This window comes from Rhea americana, unplaced genomic scaffold, assembly GCF_003343005.1.
Source record: "Rhea americana isolate MKP2758 unplaced genomic scaffold, rheAme1 scaffold_177, whole genome shotgun sequence".
NCBI classification, from domain to species: Eukaryota; Metazoa; Chordata; class Aves; order Rheiformes; family Rheidae; genus Rhea; species Rhea americana.
The window spans coordinates 1336319-1355874 of record NW_028185894.1 but is presented as its reverse complement, the minus strand read 5'-3'; the positions used below and the strand labels follow the sequence as shown (position 1 = coordinate 1355874).

The following is a 19556-nucleotide window of genomic DNA, read 5'->3' as shown; positions in this document are numbered from 1 at the left end:
ATTTATCCTTACGAGCACCCTGGCAACACCACTTCACTTTAGAGGAAATTGAGGCACAGAGAAAATTGCTGGAGTAGCATTTCAACAGAGCTCCTGGCTAGGTTCTCAAGTGTCTTCCTGTCATGATGGGGGCTAGTAGGAGAGCTTGGTTCCCGTCAGGGCACCTCAATGAGAACCAGATTTTCAGGAGTGCTCAGCACCCAGTAGTTCTCGCTTGTGACACTTGCGGCCAGATTTTCTGAAAAGTTCCTTTGATCATCTGGCCACTGCCTCAGTGGAAAAGCACAGAGCTTTTGAAAAATCTGATCCTGTTTGTGGGTGCTGAGCACTTTTCAAAATTCTTGTTAAAGTGACCTGGCCAAGGATGCAGACTAAAATCTGAACAGAACCCACTTTGCCTAATCCCTAGGCCAGTGATTCAACCACAGGTTTATCCTTCCATCTTTARCAAGGAAAGAATAGACACTAGTTAAGGCAGGAATTAAAACACCAAATAACTGGCAGTACCCATGCCTGCCAAGAAAAATGCCCAGATACCTGTGGGCAAACCAGACAGCCACATTTCGGTACCTTCCTGAGAGGGGATTATTTCTGCTAACAGTGCCAGACCCTGCCAATCTGGATTATGCTGTTTCCAGATGTACCTATTTCTTTCTGGGATCAAACTCTTGTGAACATGCCCTTACACAGGCACACCCTCCCCACTCTTCAGAAAAAAATAGCAGCTATCCAAACACTGTACTGTCTCCATTATCCTTAGAGAGCCAGGCATGCTTGGGCAAGGCAACAGTATTTTGTGTAAAGATTAAGAAGCAGTGGTCATGTCAGTGAAGACTCTTGTTTTCATTGAATATTTCATTCATTTCTGAACATAAGCAACCACTTAGCTGCAGTTATGCTAGATGCAGAGGAGGAAACACATGCTGTTCTTGGCTAGACTACACCTCTATGGGTAGCAGCAGCCTCCCTACAGGAGCCTCTGTAGGCGGCATGATTTAACTGCGTTAGGTTGTCCAAATCCACAAGTGCAGATATGCCTTCAGATTGTGAGTACCCCAAAGTGTGAGTGCATGCAAAAAACTGCATCGCATCCTGTATTTTATGCTCTAATCATTTGAAGTCCATTTGCAGACAACAGTCTCCAAACCAATTGGCTGAGGCTAATTCAGGGATACATCTCCAAGCTGGCTGTGCTAGTCTAACTGCCGTTCAAGGTGCAGCTTTCTCCTGCTCAGCAACAACTTGTTGGTCTGGCTATCATATCATAGACTGACTCTGAGTCTAGCTTTCAAAAAGTGTTCTCTGTCTTGTTTCTGTCCCCAGCTTTCAGAGCACCTCCCGAGTAGGTATCTAACCAGATTGATAATGGGAGGATAAGACAGGCGGTCCTCAGTATGTTTTTAGAAAGCAAAAGTATTACATGACAACTACTGAATGAACATTTTTACAGAGAAATAGTTCTATAAAACAACTCTGACTAAGCTGTTGCTGAGGATTGCGCTCATGCTATAAAAGCCAAAAAATGCAGCTGTATCTTTTCTAGTTACAGCTAGGAACAGCTAAGTGTACTGGAAAAATCTTTGATGGAAGAAAATATAAAGATACTGTCCTAAAACAGTTCCACACCTAGAAGCAAGTGTGAACATTTGTTCTCTGTTCTGGGGGGTATACACTTGCCATAAAGCAAGAAAGCGATAGCTGTGGTCTGCAGTTGAATTGCTGAACACCGGTGCTTTCTGCTTGATTCTGACATCTGTTGCAGTAATTATTGTAATAATAACTATAGTCAGAAGCTGGWCTTAGAGCAATACCGTGGACAAGTTTTATAGCCTCAGCTCTACAGACAGAAAAACTGAGGCACAAAGGGATGAGCTCGTGCAGCTTGGTTATGAAGACAGTTAATTGTACACATTTTAATGTACCTCATGACCTAGAAAGTTCTAGAGGTCTCACTGGAGGAACTTGGATTATGATTAGTAATTTTGTGGGCTTTGGGTTTTGGTCATCAAATTTGAAACTAGAACTTGACACTTGTTTGTTCTTGAAGATGTTGGAGTTCTGTTTGTTCTTTTTTTTCCCCAATGCTCTTGTCCTGTCAGTGCAAGAAGCCAAAGCATTTCTAAGTTGTTCATGAAAAAAACCAGGTCCATTGAGGGCCCAGGTCGAGAGGTGTATCTTTAGGTATCCTCCCCTCTGAACTCAGAAACTGACAACAATCCCCAAAAGGTCTCAGTTTGGTGAAGGGCAAGGTGATCAGGACATGTGAGGGGTCGGGGGACTGTAACCCTGGAGCGAGGCATCAGAAAAAGCCTGGAGAAAAGGTTGGCAGGTTTGGAGGGCCCAACCTTGTGTGCCTCTGAAGCAGAACAAAGGGGCACCTGCGTCAATAAAGATTTATGTGCAGAGGACTGACCTTGGCGTAGCTGGCTTATACTGGCGTCTACTGTGGGGCTGTTGCATATTCCTTTCAGTTCTAGACATATTAACACTAACCTTCCTGCTTGATCTRAGGGCTCATGTCTTTAGCATCAACATGACAGCACTAAGACTTAAACCTGGAATACCCAAGTCCCAGGTAAAYAGTCTCAGTATGTGAGATGGTTATGTTTCTCTCTTATTTTGTCTGGAAACAAGGTATTTCCTGTTACAACTAATACATGTGTTTCCAACAAAGAACTGTAGCTTTGAATTGACCTGTTCTGAGAGAAAATTTTGCCATAAAATTCCTGCTTATTTCTTTGGGAAACACCTTACATGGGACCAAATTCAGGGGAGGATTATCAGCATTTTCCAAGTCCTGCTTCTTTACGTGGCCATCAGAATGGCCACTCAAAATCAGTACTTACTGTCCATAGTCTTAAAAGAATTTGGAGCTAGTTCTTAGCCCAGATAAGCTTTAGGAAAAAAAAAATCTGTAAGCTACACATTTCAGCCTCCCTAAGTTTTCCAGCCCTTACAGATTCGCCCATGACAAAGCAAAACACCTGCCAAGCCTGACAGAATTTACACAGCTAAATAAATTACTTTCTAAGTGTTTAAATATCATTGTGAGAGCAAAAAGATGAAATGTGCTGTATATCATTTCTACAAAACCAGAAGTAGTTATATTATAAATAAACAGAGTTTGCTTGGTATTAAGGACATAGGAAATTCCATTCAAGAACAGACAAATGGCACATCTTGTCTGGTATCCTGCATCTGGCACAGGCCTGTAACAGATGCTTAAAATACTTGGCTCTCATGGTCCCACAGTCTCTCCTGTTCCACCTACCAGCAGTGTTGTAAATCACACAGTTTTCCTAACCTGTGATGAGCATCTCTTTCCTATTCGCTTGCATAATGTGAGAGGTGGAAGCACAGACCAGGGGAATACTTATTTGCCCTGTGTGATACCGCAGTGCAAGGTTTGGCTGAACTGATGGTACTGACTGCTTGAGAGTATACATAGTRTTACTGCCTGTGTTGCTTGTGTATTGAAAACAAGGAGCATGGAAGTGAGGACTGTGGTTGGCTCCACAGAAAGAGAGAAGAAATCCGCTTCTCACCTTTATTTGCACAAAGCCAGCAGATGTACCTGCCACTTGCCTATTGATCAGCTCCCCTCTTTCTACCAAGGCTCTGTCACCTAATTGCTCTCTGCTATTAATGACATATATATCCTTATGTGGACACCTGAGTGATTTTTATAATTCAACAGATGACTGAAAATGAAATGAGTTCCTTGTCTATTAAAGACTGTTTGCTTTTATCCCCTCTTTATTCTAGGGTTTATCAAAACATGGTTCACCGACTCAGCAGGTGATCTAATGCAGGCTTCCCTCTCCAGTTGCCTAATGCTGCTAATCATTGGCACTAATATCATTTATGCCCTATGGAAAATAGGCACTGTGTCCCTTACCAGAGAAGTGTTTCCCACAAACTCTCCATTTATTTCTGCAATCATATTCATAACGAATGGCTTATTCAGTTAATGGCCTTTAAAACAATAACAATGAAAATTTTTTGTTGAATTTCTGTGAAAATTTTTAACAGTTAAAGGTAACGAACCCTTTGTTTCAACTGCATTATACCCTCTTTATATTCCCCTGTGAAATATAATGGTATTTTAAAAAGGCTAAATAGAACTTATAATTATGAGTAATTGCCAGGTAAGGTCCTTTCTCATGTCATCTCATAAAAACAATAAAAAAGGGGGCAACTACAGAAATTATAGTGAAGCCTCAGCTATATTGTTCTAAAATAGAAATGGAACATAAAAAGAATTTCAGGTGTCCCTCAATTTGAGCATATCTTCTCTACAGTAAGTGAACACTGGCCTTAGGGAGTGACTTAATATATCTTTACATAWTAATTAGGGAAAAATGAATCCTTATGGTGGGCCTTGACTGCTGCATATGGATTCAGATGTCAGCTTTCTCCAAGCTCAAGGATTTTGTGGTTTTGATTCCACTCTACTGAAYGTAAGGTTCAGTGTCAAAGGTCTGAATCTAGATCTTACTACCCCTGAAGTTTGTATATACCTCAGATCTGAACCATAAAACTTTGCAATATCAATTTATTTGAAAGAACTGAATATGTTAAAGCTACTACAGTACCAAGGAGAAGTTTGCATCCCTTAACATATTCCAGATCAACTCCACAACTGCAGATGGCCAGGCCCCACATTAGTGGGAGCTCTTTGGCTTTTTAGACTTCTCTCCCATTGTACAACAGGAATGACCTTCAGGATAGCCACTTTATTTCAGATCGGGAACAGAGGTAGAGGCTTTTCAAGGTAGAAGAACGAATCAGCCACTCATTCCAAATAAAAGCAAATGGTGTTCCAAATTTCCTGGCTAGTTTTAAAAACTGAATAGAGCAATTCAGCTGCTTAATGTGTTGTGTTATACACCTCACACGTAAGACAACACAAATTCATCTGCTTTTTACTCTGGATAAAAGTTATTCCACCCACAGCAATCAAAAACCACCTCTCATTTTCTCCTTTTCCTTACATACTACTCATCTTGCTTGTTCCGTTCTCAAGAACAAAGGTAGCACTTTTGAGAGAAAAGCAAGAGTAACTGAGGTTCTCACAGATATGCTGAATGATATTGAACCAAGTATCTTAAKGGTTGCCATTGCATTTGTTCATTTGTATAACAAGGATGTTAATGTTTTGTTTACTTCAGAGGAATGTGGTAAAGCTTAATTAATATATCAGTAAAAAAATGGCATATATTACAACTTTAATTGTATAATAAAATGGAACATCTACGTGGAAAAATAATTATCTCATAAGGAGATATATAAAACTACAAAAATAATGTCTTTACTTCAAACCTTGCCTTAACAAGAAACATAACTCCTTCTTCCTTCAAGAAAGCTGAATACACTGACTCATATCTTTGCTTAAGTGTCATGGTAAATTTGTTCTTTTATAACGTGTAGTAGTTTAGCTTTGAACTTTTGATTTTTGGAAAAGGCCGAGCGGAAAAATGTTTTCATGGGAGAGGAGTGCACATTCCAGAACTGTCGACTGTTACTCGTTTATGAGAAAAAAAAAAGCCTACTTCAGTTTTAGGCTTTGTTGTTGCAATTTGTTGTGTCCTGATATTTTATGATAAACCGAGGAGTTTATACTGTACAGTGTAATATTTTGATTTTCATTCTAATTTTTCCAGCTTTCACTTGTCCAAATCTTTGAATAAATTCTTAGCTTGAAATTGATTGCTGTTGATGAGAGAAAATTCAGCTCTGTAGTAATGGAAGTAAGTAAGTAGTGATCTTTTGTAATAAATACACAAAGCAGTCCAAAGAGAAAATAACTCTCAGCTCACTGTGAACTTTATGGCTACACAGAAGCGTAATGTGGGCATACAGATAATATTACTCAGAATGAAACATAAAAAAAAATGTGAGCCCTTCACGGTGTCTTTGTAAGCTGAGCAATACTTTTAAACTCAATATTCCTGTGCTGGCTTGTGTTTATTTAATGTGGTAACTTCTGATTACTTAAAAATATATTAAAATAGGAAAACAATATAAACTTTATGTAGTTTATTTATTCAACAAAAGTAAAAAATATTTTTTGTGGTCCTGAATATTTTAGAGAGTACTAACGTATATGCTTTCTTTCCCTCTCTTCCCAGAAACGGAGGAAAAAGCAGACTGTCAGRATCATTCAGATTTGATATTCAGCACTGTTATGATCTCTTCATTACTGGATGTTGAGTCTAGATATCAGAACCTGCGGATTAAAGTACTCTCCTATTAACCTGAGGTAATTTTCTTCCTATAATTTAATTTTTTAAGCACTATAAAAGAGACTTCCCCTCCCCCAAATTCCATGCCAATAAAAACATTTCTGGCCAGAGCATTATGCTGTGAAATATAGCATCACTTGACCCAAAAGACATGAAATCTGACTTTCTCTGCTAACAGGCACAGAGATTTTGGCTCCATCCATTAATATAAATTTTGTAAGAATGCATTATTTAACATGAGCAAACTCATTCTGCTTTTGGAAGCAATCACAAGTGTTAGCTCCTTTCCCTTTATAAAGAGAATAGCAACATCGATAGATGCAACAGCCTGTGTAACCATTACAGATATGTTGGAGACTTTTTTGATGCATGGGCATTGAGGACAGGGAGAGTAATTTAAAACTGTAATGCTGAAGCAACACAGTTAGCAAGTCTTTCAAAATTTTATTACCTGTGGAAAATTATCACCTTTGAAAGGGATCTATCTTGTCAAAAACACACAAAGGCTAGAAACTTCCTGGAAATACCACTCCCAAGCCTGAGATGAGAACTCCTCCAGTCATAAAGCCAGAAGGTATCAGGGTATTTTTCTGAGTGAGAGAGAGGCTTTACTGAGGACATCAGTTGCTTTTGAGACACTTGTACTTTGAGTTTGTCCTTAGAGAGGTGGGCATAAAATAGGTTGTCTTCTTATTCCCTCAACAAGAAAAGCTATGTTTAGGAAAACTCAGTGGTCACTGGTTAAAAGTGTCATCTTTTGCCCTAAGAACAAAATTGAAAATTGTCCAGAGCCCAGGCCTGATGTAGTCAAAGGAAACTATAGGAACGTGCAACTTAGGACACAGGGTGAAAGGCAACCAAATGCAGAACTGTATCCCCGGAGAGGGAGATGGCTCTGACCTGGCCATTAGTCAGTGCCCCTGAGGATGCGGAAGTGCAATTAACTTAGGAACTCAGGTAGAAAGGAACTGAGGAAAACGCTTTCTGAAAGTCTTGTGCCCTTATGGGACTTCAGTGTTTCCCCTTCTCTCGGTATTATCAGTAATCAAGATACTGTCAATGTTCTGTCCATTGCCCTAATAGAATTAAGTACAGAATTATACACCTTTCACGGTCCATTAAGATGGATTTGGGGAAGGGTGCACTTTTCACTTTGTAGCTCCTTTTTTTTCCCCGTCTTGAATTAAAAAAAAAAAAATGTCTAGAGTTGCATACAGATACAGCTGAATGATGATGAACTAAGAAAAATACCTTTAGTGCAAAGAATTAATTGCTTTTATGTAAGATTTATAAATCAGTGGAATACTGTATAGTCACCAATGCAGACAAAAGGAAAAAAAAAATAGGTGTGCAGGAAGATCCCCTAGATAGAATAGAAATATTCTTATTAGTATATCTAACCAACCTGCCTCAGGCTCCAGATTTGCTTTCAAAGTAATGAAATTCTATTACTGGGCAGTAACCAACGTGGCACAGAATTCTTTGAGGTCATTTGAAGTCTGCCTGTTAAACAAACATTACTCTGATTTTTTCAAGGATTCATAATATTTCCTTTGCACTTTCAGCATTTTTATTCTGTCTCCTAAACCATCATTTTGAAACACTTAGAATTTAGTTGCCCAAAATCTGAACTGGTTTGTGTTATCTTTCTGTTATTGATATTCCTTAAGTTACATTTCCTATTGCAATCAAGACTTGTTTCAAAAGTCTGTCTTTTGATGCAAGTCCACTGCACTGTACCTTGGATCTCAAATAAGCTAGAATGCACAGTATGTCATGTGAACAGCGAAAAGCAATATATCTCAACTTTCCTAAAGTAGGTTGAATCAGGAGTTTTAAGAGTAATCAAAACCATATTTTTACTAGCAAGCAGAGCCAGTAAGCTGTGGAAGCCATATAAATATATTCATACCCACATTGCACTTTATTACAAAAAGCATCTCTCACCCAAGGAAAACTAAAATACTTGCTGTGGAATACTGGATAACAGTGGAACAAGAAAAAGGGGGAAAAAAAAGGAATGAAATCAGAGATCATTGTATTCTAAGCATATCATAAAAGGATCACAGTAAAGCATGTTGAATCTTCAGACTTTTATAAACCTTTTATGACCTTCTTAGAAGACATTAGAAATCTTGAAGGACTTAGTACAAAGCACTGTTATTTATGGGAGTAGTGTTCATTGCTTATATTCTTAAAGTAAAACATACACATGATTTCATATACAAGTACAAACAAAYATATGCAAAGGCAGCTTTGTTTTTAGTAAAGTTTTACTAAATATTTTTGACCAACTTACAGTCTTTGGTAATGCCAACAGATAGATCCCTGACAATTTGAACTTTTACGTCAGCAAATTAATGCACATGAGAATACTTATGTTTAAATGCAATAGTACTTTTCTTATAGATAATGATATTTGTATGCACATGTGTTTACAGGACTCATGCTCAGACCCACTATGGCTTTAGATTCTTGTCACTGACAGCAGAACATAGATCTTCATATTTGTTTCCTCTTTCCAAACTATTATGTTATTTGTTCCTTATTTTTTTGATGATGGATTTCATTTCACTGCTGACTACAAATGCCTATTTATCTGTAGAAGTAGAAGTTTTCTGAATGGCAGCCAACAAAGAACACAGAGTCAATAGTAATGATTCATGGTATTTTTTGCAGAATTTTGTAAATGTTCAAAGCCCATAGAGGCAAAAAAATAATTCCCAATCTTGTGAAATGGAAATAGTACTCTCCCTTCTACTTTATAGAATATAAAGCTGAGAAATTAAATTGAAGTGATTTAGTCAAAGCTAAATACTTTCCTCCTCTCCGAGAGGTAGCACTGTGTAATTCAGCTGAATTGTAGTCACCCGACGAAGGGAAGAATTTGATCATTTTTGCCTGAAATCACACATTTTTAAATTGTTCTCAGAAACACAGTGTAGGCACTGCTAAACTGAATGATTTCACCATCTTGAGTTATTTCCCACATTCCTTTTTCACTCCAGTAATGTCAAAAAATGCAGGAACTGGGAAGTCATATGATCAATAGAAGAGAATAATGTGGTTTCTAAGAAAAATATTTATTACCAAGCAAGCTACTTTGATTTATTAAATGATTGCTTCCCGTCATAGTATTTGTTGATGTGGTGCTTGAAACCACAATGATGATATAAAGCCAGGACTTTATTTGTTTAAAGGCATCCATTGGGGTTTTTCTTAATGGAACTGTCAGTTCATGACAATACCAGGTTCATGGAAAMTCATCCAGGACTGAACTCTTGAAGAATTACTTTTTTCCTAGAGTGTCCATTAATCCAGTGCAGGCACTGTGTCTCTCTGCTGGCCTCCTAACATTAGATTTATAGAATGTTATAATTAACAACAGGTGATGGGCAGCACTACATGCACAGCAAGCAAAGTGCAAGACTGGCATCTCAAGAGCCAATTGTGAATCATCAAAATTTTGCCCTGGATAAACTCAGGAGTAATCCCAGTAGGTGTGGTGGCAGGGTTTTTTTAACACCACCCCCAAAACACACACATCTCCCCCACATGTCTCCTTTTCATGTCATCTCTCTATATTCCGAAAAGTTTGTTTTTACAATTATGTAGCTTTGCCACTTGCATGCTTATCCATCTACAAAATGAGAATAACAATACTTCCCCATTGCAGAGGGATTCTTGTTGGATTACAGATCAGTCCACACACAAATTTTGAGATGATGCAGCTTTTTAAGAGAGACATTTGTGTCTCCAGTATTCCAGCTTTCTCTTAAACTCACACTTTTCATACAGATGGCATAGAGGAAAAAGTTCAACACATACAAAGAAATTCCATATCGACTTTAAGATATGCACACTTTCACGGTTCTTCAGTTTCAGTTTTGGACTTTCCTTTTTGGCATATGAACATCATGACCCAGCTAAGATTTTTTTTCCATYCATTTTAAGAAGGATGATATAATAGCTTAGCTATATGAAACCTATCCTCACAGACTCTCATCTTCAATGTTTTGTCTCTTAAGAAGAATATTGCCTTTATCATCAATATTGGTAAGTCAGTCTTTCCAAGAATACTGTTGCAACTTAGCACTGTGAAGAGAGAGAGAGAGGAAAACACTGGAAAAGCTCTTCACAAATGCATGAGATTTAGCTTGCAAAGTTAAACAAGCACCTTTCTTTTTATTTCATCTTTTTTCTCTGTTGCAAGAATATAAATGAGGCAAGTTATGTTGGAAAAKGCAATATTTAACCAATATAAGGAGGACTTGTATCCCCCCAAATTTGTCTGTTTTTTCCCAAATCTACATTTGATCTAACTTTTATTAATCATTTCTAGTGTACTAACCTAATGTGATCATAACTTTTATGAGTTGATTACATATCATAACATAATAATTATGAGTAATTTATTTTCATTCATTCTTATTTTTTTAAACATTATCTTGGATGATTGGCTACATATCCTCCCTGACAGTAATAAACACCTGAAATGCATTAATTTGTAGGAAGATGTAAATAGGAATGTAAAAAAAGATATTTTTATATAGAAAGGATTTGAGATTTTTACATATACATTCCACTTCCTTGCCAGTATATTTCCTCAAGTTCTTTTACAAAATAATTCTGATACATRAAATTAATTTCTTCTAAAGCCCTTTTAGGGCCTTCTCCCCACCCTACCCCTCAAAATGAACTTGAATTATTAAATTTCTTAGCACAAGTATATTAGAGAACAATGACTGTTACTCTGTCTTTGTGCTTATGCTGGCAGCATAGTCAAATACGGTGCTAAAGACTGAGGCATGTTTAAAGTTCTCTAAAGTGCAGTGAGCAACAATTATCTGTGAGCTCTTTTCAATTAATTGTGCAAGAATGCGTTCATTTTTCCTGAGCTTATGGGAGCACTGTGGGCAAGAACTGGATGTTAGTACCTGAAAAAACCTAGGCTGTGACCATGCTATGAAGATTTGCGTACACTAAGGCTAATCCATGCATGTGTATGTGTACATACACATCTGTAATGGAAAGTGATAAATTTTGATACCTGTCCTCTGCTTATGAGTCTACAATTGGACTACTTGTCTCAAATCCACAAAATGAACATTAAGATGTATGTGTGTGGAGCATGGACCAAACTGGGATCGCATTTTATATAACACTGTGTTAACTTAATAGTGAATATGAGTCTCAACAGATTTTGTTAAACTACTTTATTGTATAGCAGTAACTAATAAAGTCAGATGGTTGCAATGGTGAATTTATCTTCCTTGTTGTGGAGTTTGCACTTGATAAAAATTCATGTAGTAGTGCTTTTCTATAGCTGAGACATAAAGTTGCCGAGGGAAGAACTTGTTACTCTGGATAATTAACCAGAAGTCATGGGAAATTTTTCTTAGTGGTATTGTTAAACTCTAGGACATCATCCAAGAATGAAATTTTGGCTTTACTGAAGTGGAAAGCAAGTTTTATCAGCAGATAGGATGGGCCAAGACTTTTCTCACAAGGCACTTCACAGTCTGGTGTCATCTGGAAAGGTTTCTCAGTGCACTCCTTTTTCAGTCTTGGAGAGATAGTTCATTTCTACTTAATAGTTCGTATGTATACATACTGAAACCCTTKTTTTGGTAATCATAGATACATTTTAAGGAAGGTTCTACACATTCTTTAGGGCAAATACTTAATTAAAGGACCTAATTCTATATTCAAATAGAGTCTTTCAGCTCAGTGAGCATAAAATCATGTCCTCAGTAAGAAATCTGTGTTCCTGCATGGRCAAGGAAAAGATGGATAAGACTGTCAAACTGCTCAGAGATTTTAAGCATCTAGCTTCAAATATCCTAAAGATTTCCATTTTGTAGAGTGAGGTTAGACTCTAAGATAGCTCCCCCAACCTTTATGAGGTACCTAATTTTGAGATCCAGTAGTTGTGTTAACCMAAATAATAATCACTTTAAAAAATCTTGGTTCACTAACATTTTATTTTCATAGTAGCTAGCCATAGATTTTAAAATTTATACCTAGAGACAAAATGGAGGTGTGTTTTTTCTTATCAGTGTGCTTCAGGATTGTTAAACTTTTGCTTGACAAAAGTAGTAGGAATTAAAAAAAGACGGGGACTAAAAAAAGTATTTTGAACTTAGAGGAAAACACAGATACATCTCCCCTCCTCCCAAAGAACTGTTCAAATTGCCAAGTGMAGAATTTCTGTCATAAGGCTGTTTTTCTTAATGTTCAATGATTTAGGCAAATGTTAAATCCAGTTAAGACTGAATCAGCAATTTTATTTCCTTTATTCAGTTCTTTCAGGTATGATTTATTAATATTGAGCCTGAAAGATGAACTAGCACTAATTTTGCATTTTTATTAAGTACTTATTTATGTATTGTCCTAGAAATAACATTTTTCTCAGCTATATCTATTTAAAATAAAGAATATTTTAAGAGAGCGAAGATATGCACAATAACTGAATTATGAAACGTTATGGCGTATGGGTCAGAAATATGCAGACTAAATTCAGATTTGACTGATTTTCATTTAAGTGTTGTTACAACAYGCAGAATATTTTCAAATTAGTAACTGCTGAATACAAACAGATGTTCATGGACAGATTTACCCAAGCTCCTGAGGAGAGCTGTTAGCTTGTCCTTCCTTTTTTTGAGCGACCCCTGGCTAAACAGAGTAAATGCATCTTGATCAAGAACACGCTGTGTTATTGCTACATGCTGTCATTTTGAGTGCATCATACTAGTTTCACTGTAGCTAACTGTAAGCTTATTTTCTTGGGTTAATTAGTAGCATCATGAATGCTAGCATGGACATTTCAAAAGTTTTGTTTTCTGTGTGATCATTGCAGCTCAAGTTCTCCATGATAGACTGACAAAATGATTAGCAATTTTATGAATTTAACAAAAGTAATTGGCTCTCAGCATAAATTACAGCCTTGAAATTCTATCATAAACAATTCATCAAAATATCTCTGGTCTGAAAAAGAGGCCTTTTTTACAGGTAGATGCTTACATGAACATCATGTCTTAATACTGTTTCTTTCTTCTAAATGAAAGTTAGTACTTATAACTTGCTTTTAGTTTGAGCTATCTTTCTTACTGAGTAGTTTATAAAGTAAGACATTTCTAGGGTAAAGTGACTAAGTGTACCAAGAAGGTCTACACTTTGATGCAGCACTTGGATGCAGGATTTGCACCAACATTATACGGGCACTTAATGTCCACAGAACACCCCTGAATAGGAGTCAGGCCATCCACTACTTTTGTGCATCTGTGCACAAGATTTTTTGTGCCTCAGCTTCCTATTTGTAAAAATGGTAACGATACACCCCTTAACCCAGGAGTTAGGATGATGAACCGGTTAGCATTTGTGAAGTAGTGACATGCTGAAGACTGCCTAGCACTACTCATTGACCTTGAGGATATAGCTGAATGATTTATGTCTTAAAGAACTCACAAACTTGCTGCTTAACTGCAAGAGACATACACATTGCCTGCTTGATCTGGTAATATGTCCTATGACTGATTCATAGCAACTATGTGTTCCTCAGTCACTAGGGTCAGTGTAGTTAAAGGGAATCTTTCTCGTAGTTTGTGTCACGTTGGCGATAGGATTAAGTATATGTTGATATTTCATCTTCGATTTGTTGAACTGAATCTTTTATTTATGCCTGTATGCATATGTGTGTGTACATGTTTTCACATATAGAATAAGTGTTTCTTTTGGGGAAAAGTGCAATGAAATGTTTCAAAAAGACCTAGAAGATGTATACAAAYGAAAAAATCTATGCTGTATTTGAATGCTGTAAACAAATTAGGGWTAGGAAGGATGAAGGCTCTTTGCACATGTAAATGATATTCAACCTTGTAGGTGAATGGCACAGCAGAAAAAACATGAAATATATGGCTCAGTGAAAACACCACTTGTGTTTCTTATTAAAGGGATGAGAAGTACCAAGTCCATAAAAGACATGCAGGTGGTGTATGGCTACATTTAACAAACTCTACTCATGTTAATTCACATCCATAGAGATATTAAGACACCTAACGTCATTTTTGGGGGGAAATAAACTTTGGTGGGGCAATAAAGGAGAAATCCAGCAACATATTGGAGACCCATGTAAGTTCTATGGAAGTTTGACCACTGAAAAGATCTCTTTTCTGTGAGCCTCATATTCCAGTCAGCTTAGATCACCTTTGTGTCAACCAAATAATTTGACTTGAGCAAAAGCTGCAGTTTTCTTCTTTCAAAMACCACAGTTCTGTGATGTCTTTATTCTCTCTCAGCCTTAATTATCTGCTTCTCAATATTTTTCTGKGATACAAAATACATTTTATGATATAAAATGATACAAATCTACCMAAAAAAGAGATTATTCATATAGTTACTTCTTTTGATTGTCAAACTCTGATTTTTTAATTTGACACAAGCCTAAAGGCACTGCTTTGAAATCTTCTAGCCCTTTTGAAGTTAGAGATGCCCTTTGTATTGTTGTACAAAGATTGTGTCAGCGTTTTACAGAAAATTCTTTTTTTTCAAAGTAGATAATGTAGCATAAACAAATAATGTTTTTTCTCTTCTCCTCTTCTTTTCCTTTTCCTTTTCCTTTTCCTTTTCCTTTTCCTTTTCCTTTTCCTTTTCCTTTTCCTTTTCCTTTTCCTTTTCCTTTCTCATCATCATCTTTAACTGCCAGACAACTCAGCAACCTCTTTTATACTAYGTATTGTTTATGGKACATCCAGCAGCTTGATAATTTTTAGGACTTTCTGCCTCTTGTAAAAGTTACAAATACTTCTAAGAAACCAATAAAATATTCTGCCCACAAAACCAGTAAGCAACCAGTAAGACTTCTTCCTAATGAGAACACGTGTAACTGGACACCCTCCCTTGGGACTTCGCTTGTGTTAGAGTTTCTCTAGAATTCATGTGAACTAGATTTATTTTTAGGCACTTTGTATTGTTATTTACACTCAGGTGTTAAAAGTTAAGATGGGAAAATACAACCCAACACATTTTCTGACTTCCTCTCTTATTTGCACTGTTTGAATTTAGCRCTGAATTTTAATTCACCTGTTATCTGTCTTTGACAAAGCACCAGCAATAGCTTTCTTGCACATGACAGTAGTACAGTTAGTCAACTGCAAGCCTTCATAGCAAGAACCTGCTCATGCCAGTTTATTCAAGCTCACTCCTGCRTTCATGTCCAGGACATACTTACTGCAAACAAAATAAATCCATCACTCTTTCCATCTATTAAGCAGACTATTGGTAACTCCAGGCATTCAAATGTAGGAAAACATAATAAAATTGGCTTCCAGATCATAAGATAAAAATATTTTGCTATCTGMCTACTAATATTTGAACGAGTAGATTGATATTTTTCAAGCTTTGGCCAACATTTTAATTTAAAATGAAAGTCATATTCTCAGAGGATCTAGAGTTGCATAAAATCTAYGCCTGTGATGATAAGAGTTGCAACACTGGCATAATTAACTTTTAAAAAGCTTTTCTTTAAGGTGTCCATCAGAACAAGAGACAAACAAAGCTGCTTATGTCATGAATGCTATAAGCAGCGGTAATACAGACTCCAAAATTCAGACTGGAACTCAATATTCAAGACACTTCTGACCTTCTAACAAATATTTCCTAAAATCTGTTAGGGTCACATTCTATATTTCTGAATGCTTCTTACTCAAATTTCTGTTTGGAGTCAATGAAATATGGAAGACTGAAACATGGCCTCTATCTTATTTAAGTGCTCTATGCAGAATAAAAGCCACCAAAAAACTTAAGGATGACTGTCCCCAAATTCTGCAGGCATACACTGCAGAAACCAAAGTGTACCCATTCTTAAACTTAACTGAGCTTAACATTACATCTAGCATAACATGCATTTTTTTTCTAAATCTCTCATAGCTTTGGAAAGAAAGATATCATAGGGAAGGTCAGAATTTGGTGAGCCTCAGGGCTGACTGATTTGAAAATTTGAAAATAATTATTTCTTTAAAAAAAAATCCCAGCTGACTGTTTTGGAAATTAGTGGAGAAAAAAAGCAGCTAGAGAGATCTGGATTATTCATAGATACAGAGAGGCTAGAGATGGAAAATAATTAGATCATCCAGCCCATTTCTCTGGCAGTGCAATATTGTTCCCTGCAGTACATTTTCTAGTGCTTAGTTTTATAAGTCCCTTGAGAAGGGAGATTCCAGCATTTCCTTTGGACACATCCTGGCACACTCTAACAGGGAGGTTTTTCCTCCCTCTGTTCAGCCAAGCATTTCCTGTCTCTTCATTTCATCCTACCCACTTCCTCRTATCATACACTAAAAAATTCCTCCTCCTCCTCCTCCTTGGTGCCAGTGCTCTCCATGAATCCACAAGATGCACTGTACTGATAGGAATAAATGTTCCCAAAACAGGGTATTCCACAGTATGGAAATCTATAGTGGAAAATTTTAGGAAAATATTCCAGTATCCTTCTATTTACTGCTCTGTGTGTGCCAAATGGCAAGAATGCAGCTGAAAGGTGCTTGACCACATTTGAGCATTTTAACATGATAATTCTTTAATATGAATGTCAAAGAGTTTAAAACCAAAGCTTGACTACCTCAGGACATGTTATAAAGACCCCTGGAAAAGAGTCCTGCAATGAATTATAGCTTCATAGGTTCACTATGTACTATATCACTTGTGATCTGTCCCTTTAAATAAGTGGCTATGAGAAAGAGGCCTGAAGAAAGAGCAGAACAACACAGAGATGATTTTAGCCAAGCAGTGACTAAATACATAAGTATGCATTTGTGCTGCATGACTTGTAGTCAGGATAGTATCACATACAGGTATAATATTCACATGCAATAATTATGCTATAGATGCACTAGTCCATGCAAATTCATTCCAAGCAGAACTGTTATTAACAGCAATCTTTAAAAAAGGTTTATTGCCATTCAGCAGGCTATTTGCAAACTCAGCATATGAGACTCTTAAGAGTGTTTGTGAAGAGATCCCTCTGTATTTCTCACAAAAGCTGTGGCYCATAAGGAACTACAGGCCAAATACGACCTGACTGTTTTTTAGACATCTAAMGAGTTGGGTCAAGATGGGAATTTAAGTGTGGTTTGCTATGTGGAAGTGTTTTCTTGTTAACCTTGTCAGACTCAGTTATAGCTTCTAACATAAGCAGTCCAAGTCTGCTACCCTGACAGAAACACTGTACTATAGATCATGATAAATGTCATTCTTGAACTAGAAGTTTACTTTTGCCTTCAAGTAGCATAGTCAAAGCGCTCAGGAATATTTTTGTAGAAGAACAACAAATGTTACATATCTTTGTGTTCTTCTAATCTGAGCAGGTGGACTTCTTACTGGTTGGTCTTGCAAAATAGTTTGCAGCATGGAAGGATTAGGTTTCCATTACCTAATTTGAAAGTCGGGCCAAATATAAAACAAAAATGATGAAAGAATTTGGTTTCAACTATGTCTTTGAATGGATGGAAATATTTTTGGATGTGTCCTCTATATTGACACATTTATACTGATTACAAATTGAAGGGCAAAGGTGGAATAGTACTTCCCCCAAACCGTCTCAGCCCCAATTCATTCTAGTACTGTCTGACAAAATCCCTGTGACAGCAAGAGAACTTTCTCTTGTAATGTAACTGGTCTTGAAGATTCTAAACACTGAGAGGAGAGGAAGAGAGGAAAAAAAGAAAAGAGCTGATTTGTAATTTTGGAAAATATCTATAAACTGGAACTTTATTATAACTCATAATAATTTTACTTTGAACTTTATTCTTTTTCTTTTGAAAAAGTATCACAAAAAGAAATGCATCAGTATCTTGTTTCAATTGAAATAACAGAGCTAGCTCAATTCAYTTTTCCTTTTCATCTTGCTGTAACTCTGTCTCAGGTACTGTTTACTTCAGCAGCATTATTTTGAGGAGCAAAAGCTAATAGGTGGGAGGAAGGAAAAGTAAATCTGGAGTGAAAATCATTTTAACCTAAAGATTAGGCCTTTATGCACATAAATTAAAGAACTTCAAGAACATTCAGAAGAGAGAAAGAGAATGAAAGTTTCTCTGTGAAGCACAAGATGTTTGTCTTCAACTGTAGAAACATCATCAACTGGCAGCCAATTTTTATTTTTAAAGATATGTGAGCCTTGAAAAAATTTGAACTGTGATATGAGTAGAAGGATATATACTTGTTACTTTTAAGAGAGGGAAAAATCCTTCAGAATATTTGGCAGTACAGAACRTAGGATTGCAATCATCATCAGCCACACCAGCAGTCAATGCTCCCTGCTCTTAGTGATATCACTAGCAGAATTTCTGTGGCTATCGATACCAGCAGAACTGGTGAGTGACAGAGAGTGACAAAGCACTGGAGCAGGTTGCCCAGAGAGGTTGTGGAGTCTCCTTCTCTGGAGTTACTCAAAGCCCACCTGRATGCAACCCTGTCTAACAGGCTCTCGGTGACTCTGCTTGAGCTATGTGTTGGACTAGATCTCCAGAGATCCCTTCCAACCTTACCCATTCTGTGATTCTGTGATAACTCTCCTTTCAGCTTGGCCTTGGACAAAGGAGTATAGCTACCTCTTGACACCACTTGATGTGCTGGGCTCACACTGGAAGTGCGCTCCCTGCGGGGAGGGCAGTACAGGCCCATAGGACACATTGATGCTCCTTTGCTCAGCAGTACGTTTAGGCTTTCCACAAGCTCATTCCCAGTGAACTGTGGGTGAACATGGCTGTACATGACAGAAGACTATAGCAAAGCGCTAAAAAACTACTCCCRTATGAGTGAAGCAAGCTACAGCTACACTACAGAGAGTTTATGACAGCAAGTGATAAGGTATCCTAGACCAAGTTTTAATATATGCCCTGACCGACTGTCAGGTAAAGAGCAGTAATACCTTGCAGTTGAAGGTTGTGTTTGTAGACAGGCCTGCAGTTCGGGCAAACCTTCTGTTACAGCTTGACTAAACTTTGTGGTGACAACAGCACTCTAATAATGCAGGGTCTTTAAGAGCTGCTAGGTGTCTCTGCTAGCATTGATTTGTGATAAGATTAAATGAAAGAAGATTTCTATTGAATAAACAGTCATAGCTACTGGGAAAAATAAAAATGAATATCTTCTTCATTAGAGCAATGCATGTGAATTGCTTTCTGTAGGATTTCTTAAGGATTTTGTCAAATGTACAGTCAATCAGAAAACATACTAATAGAAACACAAGTCTCCCCAAAAGTCTAGGAAACAGATTTAAGGGCTTTTTCCCTATGTAAGCACCAGAACATTCAG

General features: G+C 37.2%; 1 protein-coding gene across 2 annotated transcripts in view; it reads left to right on the top strand.

Annotated features, from left to right (window-relative positions):
• COL8A1 (collagen type VIII alpha 1 chain) overlaps positions 1 to 19556 on the top strand; it is a 98092-nt gene that overhangs the window by 10071 nt on the left and 68465 nt on the right. The window contains exons 2-3 of one of the 2 annotated variants that reach the window (XM_085301467.1): positions 5664 to 5750; positions 6132 to 6262. The gene's annotated coding sequence lies outside the window, so the exon portion shown is untranslated. The remainder of the gene's footprint in view (positions 1 to 5663; positions 5751 to 6131; positions 6263 to 19556) is intronic. The other variant, XM_085301466.1, reaches the window with a different exon arrangement.